Raw genomic sequence first — 19904 nt, forward strand, 5'->3', positions numbered from 1 at the left:
CAACAGGACTTCCAGCTGGTTTTGGTCATTCTCCTAAAATCACATCTTGGAATTCTGCATAAAAGAACAGCACATCCACAAACCAAGCTTGCTCCTTTATTTTAATCAAAAAGAGCAAGCAGCCCATCTTTCCCAACCCAGCCTGGCCTTGGATCAGTCCAAGAGCAGCCAATACTGCTGGCTGCTGTGTATCAGATTCCTAAACATCCCTTTTCCAAGGAGACAGGAAGGAAGCACTGACTGGTAACCTCAAACTGCCCAATGGCATCCAAAACAATATGACCCACAGCCGTATTCCATGCCCACTTCCCTGAAATACTTCTCCAAAGAATCACGGAATCCTAGAATCTAGTCCAAATCCCTGCAATGCAGGAATCTCAGCTAAAGAATCCATGGCAGACGTCCACCCTTTCCAAGGGAGTCCATTTCACTGTGAAACAGCTCTTACCATCAGAAAGTTCTTCGTGATGTTTAGTCAGAATCTCTTTTCTTGTAACTTGAATCCATTGGTTTGGGTCCAACCTTCCAGAGCAGGAGTCAACAAGCTTGCTTCATCTTCCATGTGACAGCCCTTGAGATATTTGAAGAGGCCTATCATATTTCTTCTTAAGTCTCCTCTTTTCCAAGCTAAACATGTCCATCTCCTTCGACATTTCCTCACAAAGCTTGGCTTCCACACCCTTTACCAGCTTAGTCACCCACCCTCACACATGTTCCAGCTTGTCCATATCCTTTTTAAATTGTGGTGCCCAGAACTGGCACAGTAGAACAGGTGGGATCTGACCAAGACAGACTAGAGCAGTACTATTCTTTAGGGATGCGGATGGCACTGTGGTCTAAACCACAGAGCCTAGGGCTTGCCGACCAGAAGGTCAGCGGTTCAAATCCCCACGACGGGGTGAGCTCCCGTTGTTTGGTCCCAGCTCCTGCCCACCTAGCAGTTCGAAAGCACGTCAAAGTGCAAGTAGATAAATAGGTACTGCTCTGGCTGGAAGGTAAATGGCATTTCTGTGCACTGTTCTGGTTCGCCAGGAGCAGCTTAGTCATGCTGGCCACATGACTCGGAAGCTGTCTGCAGACAAATGCCGGCTCCCTTGGCCTATAGAGCGAGATGAGTGCACAACCCCAGAGTTCTCCATGACTGGACCCAACGGTCAGGTAAGGGGTACCATTACCTTTTATTCCTTCCCTTGATGTGAACACAATGCTTCTGTTGGTGCAGCCTAGAATAGCTAGGGAGAACCTCTCCAGGCAGATGTGGAGAAACCCAGAGGTTAGATGCAATGACATTTCCATACTGGGATGAGCACTACACACGCAGCTGATCACCAATTGCACAACAGTCTCCAGAACACAGTTAGCATCTTAAATTTGGGAGGGGGAAAACCCCCCAAGAAGATTCATTTGACCAAACATAAATTAGAATTACAAAGTGGTCCTTGAGCTTGGAAGAGGATGCTAACTCCTAAAATCACCCTCCAATGAGGTGCCAACTTATGTTACAAATGTACCAAGTGAGAGGGTCAAATAATCACGCTGTTATATATGAAGCTGAGAGGCCCCACAACTCTGTTAGGGGAGGACTCCTAATAAGAATCTGCTTAATTTACTGCAATAGGAAAAGACACAGATTCTTTTCTTCCCTAAAACAAAGGAAGTCTTCCTCTGTCTCAAACAGAAAACTCACAGAGAGGATTCACTGGCAAGAGTTCAAGGCCGACTTTGTCAATAGAACGACAAGAGCCTCTGCATTGCATTGTCTGGCCCACTTACTTACATGCAAACACACAGTATGTCCATTATTCTGACCAATGCTCTATTCATTCAGCAGCAAGCATGTTGCTTTTCACAAGATTCAATCCCTGATGAAGCTGCCCCTTACTTAAGTCAGTGAGTGCTCCTGGTGCATTATTTTTTCATATAGCCACTGTTATGAGATCAACTTGATTGAGATCATGGCAGCTGAAATTCTAGGCATACAAAGAGATCGGAGCAGCTTGTGTCATAACCAAAAGCCTGGTGGAGGAGCATCTACAACACTGTCTCAGCCCCCACACCTGTGGCTCCTTCTGAATTGCTTGTTAAATTAAAAAAACAAAGTTCCCCACTTAGAAGCAACAGACATAGGTGGTTGCAGCTCAGGTTGGTTTTATTCTTTCTTTTGTTGACACCAAGGCCTTTAACCAAGGGAACGACAACCTCTGAATCCAGGGAGTTTGAGTAGGCAGGAAAAAATGGATTGCGAGTCTTTGCTTCTATTCACATCATGAAGCTCTTATCTTGGGCATAAAAGCAATTGCTGGGAACCTTTGGAACCCCTGAAGAAATCTCACTCATTTCACAAACGACATTCCATGTGGAAACCCCATCTTGTCTCTTCTCAGCCACACCACCAAGTCTTCATATTCATCTTCATCAGAAGTAAGGCAAAAGGTAAGATAAAGGACCCCTGGATGGTTAAGCCCAGTCCAAGGCGACTATGGGGAGTGGTGCTCATCTCACATTTGTCCACAGACAGCTTTCCAGGTCATGTGGCCAGCATGACTAAACCACTTCTGGTACAATGGGACACTGTGATGAATGCCAGAGTGCACAGACCATTAGCTGGCCAAATTCTGTATTTTCCCTCTTGCCCCCAATCTCTCCCCTACAGGACTACAAGCTTTCGCTCACTCTCAGCCCCCATTTCCCCAATCTTGCTTTTGGAGATCTGCTCTTGCTTTGCCCTTTTCTCCTTCATCTGCACTTCTGCTTTTTTTTGCTGGTATATAACTTGCCTTCCACCCATTCACCAGCCATGCCCCCCAAGTCTCCCACAGCTTTCTTTCCATTCTTGCCCGAATCTTACCTAATGCCTATGCCTCACAAAGTCAATACCCAAAAGCTGCCTTCTTCCTCTGGAAACTTCTATTTCTCTTCTGGCAGCAAACAGCCCCAGTCACCATCCATTTCATCTCCTCACCTCACCTGTCACTCCTCCTTGCTTCAACGAGCCTCTTTCTCCAACTTGCCCAATTTTACCCCATCTAGCTCTGGCTTTGCATTTCTGCCTCTGCTTTTAGAACTGGCAAGCTTGGCCTGTAAGCTACTGCTAGTGTGCTCTTGATGAAAGTCTGTGTCAATTGTTTCCGTATACCGTAACACCTTTAAATACACACACAGAGAGAGACAGAGAGAGAGGGAGGGAGAGAGAGAGGAAGAGGTAGCTCGGTTTACGAACTCTTAATCCGTTCTGGAAGTCCGTTCTTAAACCAAGGCATGTGTTCCCTAATCAGTGGCATAAAAGTGACAGCTTCAGGACGCACTCAGATCTCAATGTCAAAAGATTCCGAGAGGAGAACCAATGGTCTCCTATTGTTCACTCTGGACTTCAACTGCAGACCGGCTGCCTTGCTTCCCATACATTCCTGCGACCTTCGATATTAAAGATTCTTCACCTCGCCTTCCTTCCTCAGATTAACAAACGACCTTTATACAAAATGTGTGCCCTTTGTGATTTGTTGGAAGTGTTCCAAGGGTTGTTTATGTGTTTTGTCTTGTTTTTATTGTATGTCTGATGAAAAACTCCCGATTTGGTAACTGTCGAGTACATTCCATGAAAAAACCCCGTCCTCATGCAGACAAAAACCTCAGCCATCCAAGTTAAGGGCTACACACACAAGGGCCGCTTGAGCCCTGCAGCTTCTCACCCCTCCTGATCCCTCCTCCGGCTGTGCAGTTTTGAAGTTGGTTGTTTCAAACGAACAATAAGCTAACATTAACTGCAGCGTGCAACCACAGTGTCCCTGTCGAAGATACCGTAGCAGTTCCTACAGTAAACAGGGCTCATAGCTACAAAGGTTATCATACATTTAGAGAACGCTAGATACTAGTCCTGGTAGATCTTAAAGTTAACTTTAAGACTGAGACACAATTCATAGAACTGTAGAGTTTGAAGGGACTCCCGAGAGTCATCTATTCCAACCCCCTACAATGCAGGAATTTCAACTAAAGCAGTGGTCCTCAACCTTGGGCCTCCAGATGTTTTTGACCTACAACTCCCATGATCCCTAGCTAGTAGGACCAGTGGTCAGGGATGATGGGAATTGTAGTCTCAAAACATCTGGAGGCCCAAGGTTGAGGACCACTGAACTAAAGCATCCATTATAGATGGCCATCCAACCTCCGCTTAAAAGCCTCCAGTGAAGGGGTCCTGGCTACAGGTGGTAAAATTACTACCGGTAGCTGATTTACTAGCTCATGGAAAACAACTGATTGGTCAGGACTGCTTTGAACTTGCCATTTCCTGGGATTCATGCTAAGAACCCACCACTTTGGCCTGATTCAGCAGGGCACTCCTAAAGTTCTTAAGCAATAATGACCTGGGCACTCAGGTTCAATGAACAAAGGTAAGTTATGCCTTCACTCTTAAGAAAGCCAAAACACACAAATTTGCTAAATAGCTTCATACACACCTGGGGTGGGGTGGGGTAGGTGTCTAAATATGTAAGTGACACCAATATGTTTTGTAAACTATAAGATACTTTGATACCTAATAGGAACGGATCCTAGGATTACCTTGTTATCTGAAATAGTCAATGAAATCAATATATTTTAGTTTGGCTAGAAATTTTGGCTACCCAAATACCATTGCATGCCTCAAACTGGGTAGAAAAAAACACAATTATTTATTTCTTTTTATAGGAATTTATACCTCACCTGTCAATAAAATTTCCAGGACTGCTTGCAATAATGAATACTTATCAATTAAAATATACAAAAATATTCTAGCTACAATAAAAGCATTACGAGTAACCAGGTCAACCTCCAACCTAGTCCTAGTGTTATGAAAGAGGGAGAAAAACTTAGCTCTATCTGCTTTCTCCAAGCCAGGGGATGCCTGCTCCAAGCCATGCATAATTTTATAAACTTTCATCATGTTGCCTCTTACTCATGTTTTCTCTAAACTAAAAATACTCAAACGCTGAAACATTTCTTCATAGGGGAGTCACTCCCATCCTCTTGATCATTTTGGTTTCCCTTTGCTGAACCTTTTCCCAACCCTACAATATCCTTTTTGAGGTAAGACAACCAGAACTGTACACAGCATTCCAAATGCGACCACACCATAGATTTATAGACTGTAGTGGCATGATGATATTGGCAGTTTAATTTTCAATTTCTTTCCTGATGATCCCTAGCATAGAATATGCTTTTTCCACAAATGTTGTACACTGGGGTGACATCTTCATTGAGTTATGTACTGTGATCCCAAGGTTTCATTCATGGTCAGTCACCACCCTGGGAGCATAGCTGTGAATCAATATCTTTTTGCCTCAACATGCATCGCTTCACAGTTGTTACACCGAACTGCACTTGCCATTTTGCTGCTCATTCTCCATCTGGAGCTCCTCACAATCCCTTCTTTTGAGTTGTAGTCCAAAATATCTAGAGGGCAGCAGGTTGGGTGAAGCTGCCCTGCCCCACACAGCCTTATGCTCCCTTTATTCATTCCAACACAACCCTGCCCGTAATGTATTTAAAGGCAAGGTTGTTTTTCTGCTGAAGGACATGCAAGTCAACCACTATGCCCTAGAACAGGCATCCCCAAACTGCGGCCCTCCAGATGTTTTGGCCTACAACTCCCATGATCCCTAGCTAACAGGACCAGTGGTCAGGGATGATGGGAATTGTAGTCCAAAACATCTGGACGGCCTAAGTTTGGGGATGCCTGCCCTAGAATCAGGTTTATCAACCAATTCAGCAGATGAACTGGCAAAAAGCACCTGCGGTGGAGTTTCCATGTGGAGCTAGCACACATTTACCGGTACCTACATGTGCAATAGGCAAAATGGATCCCCTCCCTCACCCAGAGATTTAACTGCTGCAGCGCCTGGAAAGTGACCTGAATCCTGAAGGATGTCAAGCTGACCAAGCAACTCACTAACTGAATAGTTTAACAAGGCATGGCCAAAATGGCAAAAATAAGCTCAACGATTTAGCTCCAGAACAGGAAATAATTGGACCGTATGCAGAAAAAGAGCAAGAGAAAGTCTAGTCCAGGATCTGGCCCCTAAAAGTTTACATGTGCCACCCAAGGAAATGCAGCCCTTAACGTGAAAATGCTCCCCTCTCTTGGCTCAGAGGTGTTAGTCTCTTCCTGTTTCCCACTGACCTGTGATGACCCTTCAAGGGCTCCCATTCACCAGCACATTTTGTATTTCAAGACTGAAGAGGACAACTCTCAGTCTCTTCTTAGCATCTCCTGTCCCCCTTCCTCCTCCTCCTCTTCCTCCAGCAGGTCACTCTGATGCCCACCCAACAGCCATCAATTGCTCCAGCTTGTATCCATGACGCCCTCCCCCTCCCCCTGCCTGGATTTAGCCCCTCCCCTTACATTATCCGCCAGGAGGCAAAGCAAGCTCTCCTCCCTATGGGCTCCTTCTTAAAACAGCAGCTGGAGGAATCCAGGGTAATCCCTGCAATGGGAGAGAGATTTGCTGTAAATGCAGCTCTGGCACAGCTGGAAGCAGTTAGGGATTTGCACTTCCCACCCCTCAGCAAAATCCCCAGAGCGGCTTACAAAAGGGGAACTTCGGCAAGAAAACTCACTTGAAGCATCTCTCCCCACCCACTCACTGCACCTCAAAAGCCACCACCAACCGCATCTGGCTATGGATAGGCAGCACCTATCGGCTCAGATAGGCAGCACCTTCTTGAAGTTGGTTCTGCAGTCCTGGCAAAGAGACCAAAACCACAACACAGCCACCATGCATATAAAAAAGCTAGCATGGCAGGGCATGCCTCAACATGCTAGCTTTCTCTGTGGTGGGATTTTGTCAAGGCGGCATCAAGTCTTCTAGATTCTAGATTGAAGGTGGGCAGAAGGATTCAGGTAATGCTTTTTTACTCCCAGTTGTTTAACAATATTAGCAATGAAATGAGCCTCCCCACCCCCACAAAGTATATTGCAGAAATGAAGAGAACTTAAAGATCACCACAATGGATTTTTGCATGGAAGGACTGTGCAGTCCATCCAGTTTTAGCACTCAGGAGAAATTCTTGGGCTCAGAATTTTTTTAATGTTATGTGTCTTTTTTTGCAACAGGCTGAAGCCTGGTTCATATCTTGGGGTTCTTTTAAAAAAGGAGATAGCAATGACTGATGGAGAATGTGACTGGCTCCAACGTACAGTCATGGTGGCTAACTAGCTCTTATTCCAGGACTGGAAAGAACAGCCACCCCCTGCCCTATTCAATAGTGCAAGGGCCAGAGGATGTGACTTGACTGTGCTGCATATGAGAAAGCAGCTTTCCACAAATTAAGACAAGATGGTATACCAATCTCATATATGGACATGTTTCAAGTGACTGGGCACACCCTCCTCAACATTTTTTAAAAAAATTACCCCCCCCCCCAGCACCCAAAAGGTTACCTGTATAAAACATCAAAAAGAAAAACTTGAAATGAATTTTTCAAAAGGAGGGCGTTGGCCAAACAGAGTGTGCCCAGAAGATGAAGACCAGGATGATGGCCAGGGACCCCTCTGAGGAACAGTGGAAAGAGCTGGGCTACGGTTAGCCTGGCAAAGAGGGGTTTCCATGTGAATGCCATGAGAGCTGCCCAGAACCAAGTGGCAGAAATTGCATGGAAGCAGGTTTCAGCTATGCTAATGGGAAAACCTGTTTTTCAACAGGGGAACAGGCTGTCTGTGGCTGGCTGGGCCACCTGCCAGGGAGTCTTCCCTGGATCCTGCATTGCAGATCTGGCTAACAGCATGGGGTAGGGTCAGAGGACCTCCAAGGCCGCTTTCAACTCTTATTTTGTTACCCCAATCTGCTATTAACAACATTCCCTATTTACAAAAGACTTGATGCGCTAACAGCAGTGAAAGTGGAGATGCCTAAGTACTGGGAAAGTGCCTTGGGCTACGCAATGCAAAGCTGGATCTTGCAGCTTTGGCAGGGTGCGTCAGCTGAAAAACCAAATTAACAAGATAATTCCACAAGACAATTAAATAATAATAATGGTTCCCATTCCTCTCATGCATAAATAGCAGGATGCAGAACCTCTTTTCCCCCATCAGCAATCTGTCTTTCGGGAAATTCCTTACATAGTCCATAGGATAACCACATTTCTTTTGATACTTCCTTCCAAAAGAAACCCCTGACTCTACAGAGCATGTTAAATGACATTCCAAGATCAGCTGAATCCCTTCTGCATGTTTTGTACAGGTGTTGTGTTTGTTTACAAATACTCATTTTCAGTGGAGCAGACGGAGAACAGAGGAAGATCCAGGAAACTACTTTGATATTGAGGAAGTTCCCGATAACATCGAGGAACACTGGACCAAGCTAAAAAAATCCATTATTGCAGCCTGTGAACAAACTATTGGATACCAAACCAAGAAACTGGTTTGATGAGAATGACAGTGAGATTGAACACATTATTGACAAGAAAAGGAAGGCCTTTCAAATCTGGCAAAGAGATAGAAATTGTGCCACTAAGAAAAAAACCCTATGCCAACACTAAGGCTGAGGTCAAAAGAAGAACCAGAGAACTAAAGAACATGAGGTGGATAAAAAAAACAAGCTCAAGAGATCCAGCACTTAGCTGACACTCACGATGCACAGAATTTCTCTAAGGCCACAAAGACCTTCTATAGGCCAATAAATCATGGCATATGCCCCCTAAGCTCAACAGATGGTACCACACTTCTAAAATATAAAGAAGCTATTACTGTACACTGCACTGGAAAGAACATTGTCAGCATCTCCTTAGCTGCAACTCCCCCATAGCTGCTGAGGTCCTCTCACAAATTTTCAAAAACAAATTAGAGATGAGCTTGCAGTATCTCCAAAACCATTAACCAAATGAAAAACAACAAAGACGGTTGTTGCATGCTCGTCCTCCCGGCGCCATGTTGGGTGTCAGCGTCCGCCGGTTCGCCACCTCGGCCATTTGTCGTTCGCATTAAGAGGAGGGGCCTGGAAAGAACCTCCCTTTTTCTGTGGAAAACAAATGGCGATTATTGGCAATGATGGCAGCCTTCTTTGAAAGTGGATTTGCTGCTCCTTTTATTGTAAGGCACCAGCTGCTCAAGAAGTAAACATACATTAATGGAGTGAAGATGGAAGTTTATCTAGAGTACAACTTTTCTGAAAGAAAGCATACTCCTAAGACTAATCACACTGGATGTGTTTGTAAATAAAAATTAAATCTGGAAAACAACAACAACAAAGCCAGCGGACCTGATGGGATACCTGCCGTGGTCTTCAAAGTGGGCAGAATTGAGCTTGCACAACAACTTCACAAGTTCATCAGAAAAATCTGGGAGAGGAGATCTCAGCAGACTTTAGGGATACCAAAATTATCAATCTCTTTTTTTAAAAAAAAGGTACTAGAACAGATTGTAGAAACTATTGAGGCATCTCTTTATTAGCTGCAGCCGGCAAAATTCTTGCAAGGACCTTAGCAAACCATCTCCTAACAATATCCAAGGCTACCCTTCCTGAATCCCAAAATGGTTTTGGACCTTCTAGGGGGACAGTGGATGTGATTTTCACAGCTCGACAGCTTCAAGAAGAATGCCCCCATTGTTTCAATTCCGCACTAAAACTTGTGTTTTCCTGGGGGAAAACAGTGGGGCAAATGGCGGTGTAGATGAGCCCAGAGTCTGAGCCTGTTCTCAAGAGAGATGCACTCAGGGTTGCCCTCCATTCAAATGAGAGCTGCAGCAAAACAAAAGAGGCTAAGAAAGGAAGTGGCCTTCAAAAAAGGAAAAGGAAAAATCGGGCCTGGTCTTACAGACTTCTAAAAAGCCACCTTATCAGACCAACTACAGACATTTCCTGCCCTGGTATGCAAGGGTCCTGTTGACTGCCGATGACCAGAGTCAGCTGCTCTGGGTACTCTCAGTTCTTTTGCTTCCTGAAGGCTCAACCCAGCCTCCAGCATGGGACAGGCTTATGGTGATTACAATGCAACTTTTCTGCTCTTCTCTATCACTTTCATGAAGAATCATGGGAGCTAAAACTTGCTCTTAAATGCAATCTGATGCATTCTGGGCCTGCTGCTTCATTATCAGTTTAAGGCAGACATGGCCAAACTTGGCCCTCCAGCTGTTTAGGGAGGAGGAGGAGGAAGAGGAACCCCACCTCCTTTTCATGGTGCTGCACTGCAGCAGCAGCTCTGCTGGAGCCGTTGAAACCCTTCCATTGGCTAGATATCAGCCTGCGGACTCCACCAGGTGGAAACTGCCAATTGAGGGGGAATTTGAGCCAACCACAGATAAATCGGAGGCAGCTTGGCAAGGCCTTGGCCCAGGGAGAGAGAGAGGGCAAGGCTGGGGGGGGCAGTCAGAAAGAGCTTCTACCAAGAGGGATGGGAAGCTGACCTAGAAGGACCTCTGGTCGGATCCAGCTGTAGCGCTCTTCTTATAGGATGCGATACAATATGCAGATTGGCACAATTTCTATAAAATGGAAGAGATGGAGGGAAGCAGGTTCTTCACCTTCAGCTTCTTAAAGGGTGGGCTATAGAATAAAATGTATTAGGATTAAAGTAAAGGTAAAGGGACCCCTGACCATTAGGTCAAGTTGTGACAGACTCTGGGGTTGCTGCACTCATCTCGCGTTATTGGCCGAAGGAGCTGGCATACAGCTTCCAGGTCATGTGACCAGCATAACAAAGCCACTTCTGGGGAACCAGAGCAGCACACGGAAATGCCATTTACCTTCCCACCAGAGCAGTACCTATTTATCTATCTACTTGCACTTTGACGTGCTTTCAAACTGCTAGGTTGGCAGGAGCAGGGACCAAGCAATGGGAGCTCACCCCATCGTGGGGATTCGAACCGCCGACCTTCTGATCGGCAAGCCCTAGGCTCTGTGGTTTAACCCACAGCGCCACCTGCGTCCCATATTATTAGGATTACTGTATGAGTAATTAATTTTTTTATGCTGCCCTTCATCTGTAGATCACAGGGTGGTTTACAACTTAAGTAAAGCTTATGCTGAAACAAACCCCAACATTTCATTTGCATGGAGTTCCTACACCGTGTGAGTGGGGACCGGCAAACAGATTGAGATATGGTGCTGGCCAGAAGGAACTTCACACCCCAAATTGCTTTAGATTTGGAACAGAGTCATTCTAAGAGAAGATCACACTCTGGTAATGTTTTCAGCTCCCTCTTTACTTAAAACACTCTCTGATTGGGGGCAGGAGTTACAATGCAAGTAAGGGGTTTGAAGTAACCGTTGGGTATTTAAACTTTCCAATGAAGCCACTTTTGCAGGCTGAGCACATGATTCAGGCTAACTCCACATCCTTCTGTGTAGGTGAACAAGGCTTGGCTGCTTACAGGAGCAGGTGGCAGCGGTGGTGGTAGCCAAACAGAGCCAAGAGCCTACGCTCTATCCACAGGAAAATCAGGAGACTGGAGAGAGGCTGCATGAATAGCAAAACCGCAAACCTCACAGTACCTGAAGGAAAGTGGCCTCTTAAATGGGCAGGAACCTTTCCCATGTGCCCCCCCCCCCATTCCTCAGTTCTCTGTGCTCTTGAAAGGGCTCCTCCTCCCTCCTCTTAGGTCTGTGTGGGCCAATGAAACCCACAAGTCACCCTTTTAAAAGGTTTCTGGACAGAGAGTGGGTGCCTGGGTATTTTTGTACATATTGAGAAGTTTCAGAAATCTGGGCCATAGTAACGGTAACACTGCCTGAGTATACATTTCTCCAGCTCATTTTAGATGTTGTTGTTGTAAAGTGAGTTGAAGTGTCCAACTGGATTATCCTTCAAGGTTAACTGTTGCAATTATAATTAACTGCCCACTATATCACACTGGGCACCACAGCACAGATTCAATTGTACAGTTTAAAGTGCTTTATGCAGGTGGAATGTGTGGCTGCCGCTGTCCAGCGTTCATTGTCCCTTCCTCTGGAGCTCTGGCACACAGATCTAGAAAAGGTTAGGGGGGAAAGGCACCTATCTAGTCAGACCTAAAGAGCCCCGCAAGAATCTGTGTTGCACTGAAGTTAACTAAGATGGCTCTGGTGCCATCCATCTCTCTACAAAACACTGCACAGAAACAGATCCGAGTACAATGCAGATCACACACTTGTCCATCAGTACCCCTAGAAGCATTGTCTCTCACACACATACAAAGAGCAAGGAGGCCTCTTAACTGCAACAGCTACTGAAAAGACCAAATGTGAATTTGGCCATCAACTATCTTCTCAAGAACCTGCCTCTGGTTTGCAGGCCACGCTCCAAAGGCCAGAAGTACATTTTGCACTTTTGCTATTGGCTCCCTTGCACTCCGTGCAGATGTAAGATAATTTAGATGTCACATAGAAAATAAAGAGGCAATTAAAGTGAGGAAAAACTTTGAACTCCTTTCTTTTCTCCTCTCAGGTAAGAACCCTGGGCAAACTTTTACTGCACCTCAGCTAGCCTGTGAAACTGCCTTGGGGCTGGATCTACCAACTTAGCCATCCTCGAATGGTTTTCATTGTTTATTTTAAAATATGTATTTGCTGCTTTTCCGACATGGGTTCAAGGCAACTGCAAACAACTGATGAACCACAATTTAAAAAACCCTCCTTAGGTAGAAGATGTTCTCAGCCTTTGAGAAAAAAACTCCCAAGGAAAAATCCTAGAGCAGCCTCCTCCAATCTGATGCCCTCCAGATGCTTCAGACCACAACTGTCATCTGCCCCAGCATCATACACCTGTGCTGTTGAGAACTGATGTGAGTTGTAGTCCAAAATATCCAGAGGGCACCAGACTGGGATAGGCTGTGCTAGAAGCAGGCAAGGAAAAGTTGTGACAGTCCTTTCAAGTTATAAGATGAACAAATTCTCAGTTCCAGAGGGAGAGAGTGCCGTCCTAGCAACAGATGCTCTCAATGAAGCAGGATCTGATTGGGTAAACAAAGAAAGCAATAGAGATGACTTGTGTACTAGATTATGGGAATCTTTACAGGTTAAGCATGAGCACCTTGAACTGGGCCAATGAGCTGTGGTGCCAACCCCTCCTCTGGAACTGAAGGAGGAAAATATGCTCCTTGCTTCTTCCCTTTAACAGATGGGTTGCAGAATTTTGCATCTCCCAAGTCATCATCAAGGGCAGCCCCACGTGAAGCATACCAAAGCAGTGAAGCTCAGCAGTTGCAAAAGTATGGGTCAAAGTGGCAGGCCCTATCATCCAAGAGGAGGTGCAGTGTGCACAGATGCTCTAGAAACAACAGAAATCCAGACACAATTCAGAAAATTCCTGAGCAGCCTCAAGCTGGCTGCTGCCCCCTCAGGGCAGGTTTGGTTTGCAGCCCTTGACATCATCAGGAGCACAGCAGGCTCCAGACACAGTAACTTTTCTCACACTCTCTAAAATGTCTTTGCCTTTTACATCTTGTAACAGTAGGTTTCAACCAGGACTTTAATTAAAAGAAACAACCAGGCCATGTATGCTTTGTGCTTGGGATCTTGCAGATTTTACCATGCAGTGACTTCAGGGGGTTTGGTAACAGGATGTGTGTTGCATTGCCCACAAACTGAAACAAGTGTGCTCATCAACTTGCTTATTTTCAACTGCAAGTCTGAACTGGCTCCTGAGTCTAAGATGGGACCAAATGGGTGCTAATATTTTTTCATTAAAAACCTTCCAGCCCAATCCTTGAACCTGCAGTCCAAGAAACTCGACAAGGTTGGACCCCCAACTCTTTGCAAAGCACACCATGCCACACCAAGACAACAAGTGGGAGGCTATGCCAATAGTGCAGATATGTCAATAAAAGAATATTTTATACTGTGGTGTTTTGAAAGCAGTGATGGGCACAGAAGCGTTTTCTTCACCAAGCACTTCTGTTCTGGGCCCACATCCATCACAGAAGCATCACATAAACTATGCTCAGAGGTGAGGATTCAGTTGCCCCACAGCTTTGACTGCAACCATCTTATTGGGCGCTATCCAATTCAACTCCTGGGCAGTCACAGAAACTGCTGTCTGGCACAGAATTTGGAAAACCCTGAGCTTTAATTTAAAAGTTTCCAGCCACATGTTTTATGAAAATATCAGGCCACTCCTCCTGGACCCTCCTAATTTCATTAACCCTTTCATTGGTTTCCCTCAATATCCATTTAGGAAATCTGAATCATGGAGCACTGCAGGAAGCTGTTAAGTAACAGCACAGGAAAAACTTTCTGGGAGCAGCAGCTAGCACAGCATGATCAAATTCAACATGTCTGTGAGTGGAAGAATGTCCAGAAAGTCTTACTCAAGTCATATTTAATTTCAGGACAGAGAATTACTCAACAATGAAGGATTTGTAAAAGAGATGTTACAGGGAAGAATCAAAATCCATTAAGGAAACTTGGAGGTTCTTTTGAAACGACTATAGTAGAGGCTTAGATAGTATGTATCACAGAGGAACAAGAACTCAGCATATTGCCCAATGAAGCATTTTGTCTATATATTCATTTGATTTAAGATCCTCTTCAACAAATAATTCAGTGTTGCTTTTAATTGAACATTAATATTATTATTATGAAATGGACTAGATATGCTTCATTCACTCACTTTTAAACTGGCCTTTAACTGACTTATGCAAAGCCTTTTGGGGGGGGGGAATGAAATATTTGTGCAATAGTGTTTAAATACAAGAAGGTGCAAATTCAAAAACATACATGCTACCATTCTACTGCATCTCCTGACAGTCAACTGCAATTCTGCCTGGGGTTATAGAAGTCATAAGAATGGGGGGGGAGGGAGTGCAAAGCATATTGCCCCTGAATGAGAACAAAAAGGAACACAAACCCTGAGCAGACAAGTGCATACAGCAAAAAAGCAAATGAAGACATTTGAAGTGTTCTTTCCTAAAGGCATAAAGACAACCAATTTAAATACCTCAGGAAATGGAAGCCAGCCAGGGCCATGATGGCAAAGGGTTGCTGGAGAGCAGAAATTGCATCCGTCCTCACTGTGCAAAATGCTGGAGAGAGAAACCCATCGGAACCAGCTTTAAATAGCAAGCCTAGTCGCTATAGGCAACAAGGAATTCCATGCTGGCAAGTGAGTAGGCTGGTGGGGAGAGAGATCACTGCATGGCTTGGTTTTTGTTGTAGACACAGAGAGGAGAAGGAAGCCAAAACAGAAACACAACAACAGGCTAGCAGAGGAGCAGATCCAAGCCCACTTGCTTTCTGTGCTGAGCTGTGAAGAAAGGTCAATTCCCTTGTGGCTACCAGCACAGAAAGCAAATGGGTTGGCCCAATGGCTCAAGGGCAGCAGAATGATCTCTCCCTCCCTCCTCCCCCCAGTCTGCTTACTCGACAGCCAAGAATCCTCCAGGGCAGGCTGCTAGCAGTCTCTTAGCAGGCTAGAGACTTTTGTCAAGGCTGACCTGAAACACAGGTTTGGGTGGTGCTCTGTATCAAGATGTAAGAATTTGATACATATGACTGACGACCTCACACCTTTAAAGAAGTCGGAGCTCTTTTAAAAACTAGGCCCCAGGGTCATGCAATGAAGTTTGCTGACAACAGACTGTTAAGTAAGGATGGAAGTCCATTCAATCACACAAAACAAACCATCAGTTTATGGGAACCCCCTCACCACAAGGGGCAGTGATTGCCACCGACATAGGCCTTCCCTTTATAGCTTTGTCTAACATCACAGTTAAATGCAACCTCCACATCCAGAGGCAGTCTACCTCTGGACAGCAGGTGCTGGGGGCATGCAATGTTGCCATCATGTCCAATTTGTGGGGCTTCTCTTTGAGACTTCTGGCTGACCAGTGCTGGGAATAGAGAATGAGGTGGGGTGGATGGACCCCCAGTCTGGTGCCCTCCAGATGTTTCTGACTGAAACTCCTCTCACCTAGCACAGCTGTAGGATGCTGGGGTCAAGCGCAGCCCAAAACATATGGAAGGCAGGTAGTTGGGGAAGGCTGCCGTCAGACTATGGATCCATCTTGCCCTGTTCTGCCTACACGGACTGGCAGCAGCTCTTCCAGGACTGGACCCGGGGTCTTCCACTCCAGCACTCTCTGCCACTGAAGTGCCCTCAGGAGGCAATTGACCCCTTTTCGAACTCTTGGGCACCAACGCAAAACAAAGACAGAGGTGCTGCCTCGAAGTGCTCTCAGCTGCGGCAGGCAGTCCACTCTACACATGCCCAGAAGCAACCGAATGCAGAGGGAACAGCCATGGCAAGGTAATACTCCGGTTACATACCGAATTTTACCGATTTCGGGGCTGAGGAAGACTCCGTGGGGGCAGCCGGCAAGAGGCCCGGCCGGAAGCAGCCCCTTTTCAAGCCCATGATAATCCCCGGCCCCCCTGCCAGAATAGAGATCCCGGCTCGGCTCGGCCTCCCGGCAAAGCCAGGTCAAAACCTGGGACCCCTCACAGGCAGCAGCGGCAGAACTCCGCCGGGCTACAGCCGGGCGCGCAGAACCCAAGGCGGCGGCGCCCTCCCGAGCGGGAAAAGCCCCTGAAAGCGCGGCGGCGACCGAGCGCCCCTTTGCTTCGCAGAGCAGGAGAAGCCAGAAGGGAGCAGCAGCAGCCCCCGGCCGGGCCCTCCCTCGGCCTCTGCCACAGCTCAGCAGCCCCTCGCGATGCTGCGGCAGGCAGGCAGGCAGGCGGTCCGCCCCACTGGGCTGCTCTGCGGGCCGGGTCCACTCCCCCGGAGGGCCGGAGAGACAAAGGCGGCGGAAAGAGCTGCTCGCTGCCCAGCCCCGCGCAGGCCTCCTCTTCGTCGTCGTCCTGCCTGCCCCTTACCTGCTTCTGCGGCCGGCGGCTGCCGCGGGCCCCATCCATGGTGGGCGTTTGGGGGATTCAGCGGCAGCGGGCGGGCGGACTGGCGACACCGGGCCCAGCTCAGCTCAGCCCCGCTTCACCAGGCGGCGGCAGCGGCCTCCTCAGCAGCAAGGGCAGCGTCGTTGTCCTGCCGCGGGGCTCCTGGCTGCTGCCTTCGCAGGCGCTCCGCCGCCCCATCCTCAGCGCCGCTCCGCCGGCCGAGATGCGCGCGGAAAGGAGGGAGCGAGGCCGGCCGTCGGAGGGGAGGGGAGGGGAGGAGGGGCGGAGACTCTGCGGAGGGGCGAGGGGCGGGGGGCTCCCAGCTGCCTCGGCCCCCGGGGCGGGAAGAAGAGACCGCCTCTTCGGCCCCTCGCCAGCTTCGCCTCGGCGGTGGGAAGAGCGGGTGGAGGGGGCTGCCGCCGCAGCCCACTCCTCTCCAGCAGGGCTGCCGTTGCCTCTGTGATCGGGTGGGGGCCGCTACGTAGCCCTCCTAGCCCTGCGGGACGCGTCCCCGGCGCTTTCCGAGATCTCTGCCCCAAGGCATCTAGCAAGGGCACCGGCAGGAGCACGCGCTCTTTCAGGGCATCGGCGCGCGGCCTTTAATGCGCTACTCGTGGCCAAGAAAGCCAGGCTGTGCGCTTCCTTGCAAGGCGGCGTAAACCGACCTCCGAGAAGAGCGGATGGAAATAAGAAAACTGGGGTGCGGGGAGCTCGGTGGTTGTGCTTGCTAAAGGGACAGCTCCTCTAAAAGGTGGGGGAGCCTCGAGTCACTATTGGTAAAACTCACCCCCCCCCCGGGATTGGCTATTTATTGAACTACTGTATACTGATTTGTTTGTGAGGAAGTCGGATGCAAAAAGAGCATTTTCCCGGCACTTTCCTTAACCCAAACCCCTCGATCTTTGGATAGGTGGGGGGGGGGGAATTGGTTCAATGTGCAAAATCTCCCAACGTGCAGTAATTGTGAGACCCGAATTTGCCAATGCCTAATTGAGTTAGCGACAGTCTAGAAGCGTCCTGCCTTCATCACGTACTGCCGAACTCAGGTGAAGTGGTTGCAAAGCTGCGTGCTTCTTCCCCAAACGAACAGCAATAAAAAGAATGGTGGAGGGATGCAAGCAAATCAATGAGCAGGTTGTTGCCTGGAAGCACCCATTGTTGATTTGGGAGTTCTTGAGCAATCAGCAGACCCCCACCCCCAAGCCCACTTTCAGTGTTCAGATTGTCCCATCTTATGGAGCAACAGCTAAGCTTCCTGCCACGAGGAGAGATCTCATTCATTATTTACCTCTGAACTCTTTGGACAGCTCCTCCATCACATGGTTAGCACAAGAGACTTCCGACACTTGTTTTCCCCACGTGCACTAATACATCTCCTGTATTACATTTCCCATTTCCTGTTTCCAGAGTAGGTTCAAACATCAATTGCTCTGCCCAAGGAACTCTGGGAATTGCAGCTTGGGGGGGGGGCTCTCCTAACAACTCCCAGCACCCTTATCACACAACAGTTCCCAGAATTCTTTGTGGGAATCCATGACCATTTAAAGTAGCAAGATGCTGTTTTAAATGTATAGTGCGGATGGGACCTGAGAATCATAGCCCAGAACATACACACTCTCACAAGTCCACAGACAGCCTGCTCTCTCACGCACATTCTTAACACACTGAGCAAGCTAAGGGGACTCATGAAGAGCAAAGGCTTCAGCTCAGTGGCAGACCACCTGACTTGCAATCAAAAAGTCCCAGGTGCAATTCCTGGTTCAACTCCTTCAGGCAAGGCTGGGAAAGCCTCCTGCTTGAAGACGTTTGAATTTTGGGCTGTACTACTCAAGGCACAGGGATGGATGCCAGGGAGGGGGACAGAGCATAACACAAAATTAGAACGAGTACAGTCATGGTGAGGCTTTTTCACACCAGAAAAGTTTTAACCTGTTGAAATTCTGCCTGTCATGCAGCTGTTCGAGGTACAAAAAAAACCATTTCCCCCAGCGCCAACCTAAACCAAAGCCTAGGCTGTCATCTTATACTCACTTACCTGGGAGTAAGCACTCTTAAAAACAAAGAGACTTTCTTTTGAATAGACGTATATTATGGTGCTGCAAGTTAACAATACAGTAAATTCTTAAAGAGTGTCTGGCGTTCAGCTGCTGCACACCAGGAAACGTGCCTAAGACGTTTTTACGATTGTAGAGGGGGGCGGGGCGGGGGAGAGAAGGGTTTTCTTTTTAACATCCACCTGCACATACTATGTCGTAGTATTTGCAGAAAATGACTTTCTTTAGAGACTACCTGATCTCAGAAAAAGCCTTTTAGGGACCACTTTTCTGAGAAGAAAGATGCATAGTATTGCTGCCTGGGAGTAAAGGCAGTGGAAACGGTGGAGATTCCATGGGCTAGAAAATGAGGAGGAGGCAGGGAAAGCACACCAAATGGGAGGAGGAAACGGCCGCTTTTAAGACTCCGGGGATTATTTTCCCCTGGCCTGGTGTCGGAACATCGCGCTCGTCGTCAATCATTCGTAACTCTGACTTTGCTGATTAGCTAAGAAGAGTGGCAAGCCGCAAGGGGGGAAAGCGTTTGGCTCATTTCACTTCAGAAAGGCACTCTCACAGTTTGCTTACAAAGGTACCCTCACAGTTGCTTCCTAAATTTCTTTCTCGGAGGTCCAGAGACTTACTTTTTAATATTTAAGTGAAAGCTCAGGGTCTGGGGCATCTACCCAAGGGTACCAATGAAGGTCTTAGGGGCTCATTCCTAATAGGTGAGCATAGGATCCGGCTGAACATCTAGTTGAGAGTTAACGCCTGCTGAACTCAGAGGGCTTTTCTTCAAAGTAAGCCGCATAGGACCACTGCGCGCGCAAACGCAAGCACACACATATAAAACTTCCAAGGAATTAGCATTGCAAGGTGGTGCTGACTCAAATCCTGCAATATCGCCGCCGCATAGGCTGGTTAGGAGGCATCCATGTGAGCGAAAGAGGGCCTGTGCCTTTAAAGAAGGAAGAGCAGCCCCACCTCCCGGCTCAAAGCATAACGCCTCCTGGGAAGTGTAGTTCTACGAGCAGATGGACCTTCCCCGGTTTGTGAGTGAGTGGACTACATTTCCCAGAGTGCAAATTTCGGGGGG

The 19904-nt window shown here is 47.4% G+C and overlaps 1 protein-coding gene and 1 pseudogene across 2 annotated transcripts in view; one reads left to right on the top strand and one right to left on the bottom strand.

The window, feature by feature from the left end:
• The window catches only part of ST3GAL2 (ST3 beta-galactoside alpha-2,3-sialyltransferase 2), a 33389-nt gene extending 15868 nt beyond the window's left edge, over positions 1-17521 (bottom strand). The window contains exon 1 of one of the 2 annotated variants that reach the window (XM_035119597.3): positions 16758-17521. The gene's annotated coding sequence lies outside the window, so the exon portion shown is untranslated. Of the gene's footprint in view, positions 1-14883; positions 15198-16757 lie in introns of those variants that run through there. The other variant, XM_035119598.3, reaches the window with a different exon arrangement.
• LOC118087184 (cytochrome c oxidase subunit 7C, mitochondrial pseudogene) lies at positions 8735-9220 on the top strand (annotated as a pseudogene).
• Positions 17522-19904: the final 2383 nt, after the last annotated feature.

Source organism: Zootoca vivipara, chromosome 6 (genome assembly GCF_965207765.1).
Source record: "Zootoca vivipara chromosome 6, rZooViv2.hap1.1, whole genome shotgun sequence".
Lineage (NCBI taxonomy): Eukaryota > Metazoa > Chordata > Lepidosauria > Squamata > Lacertidae > Zootoca > Zootoca vivipara.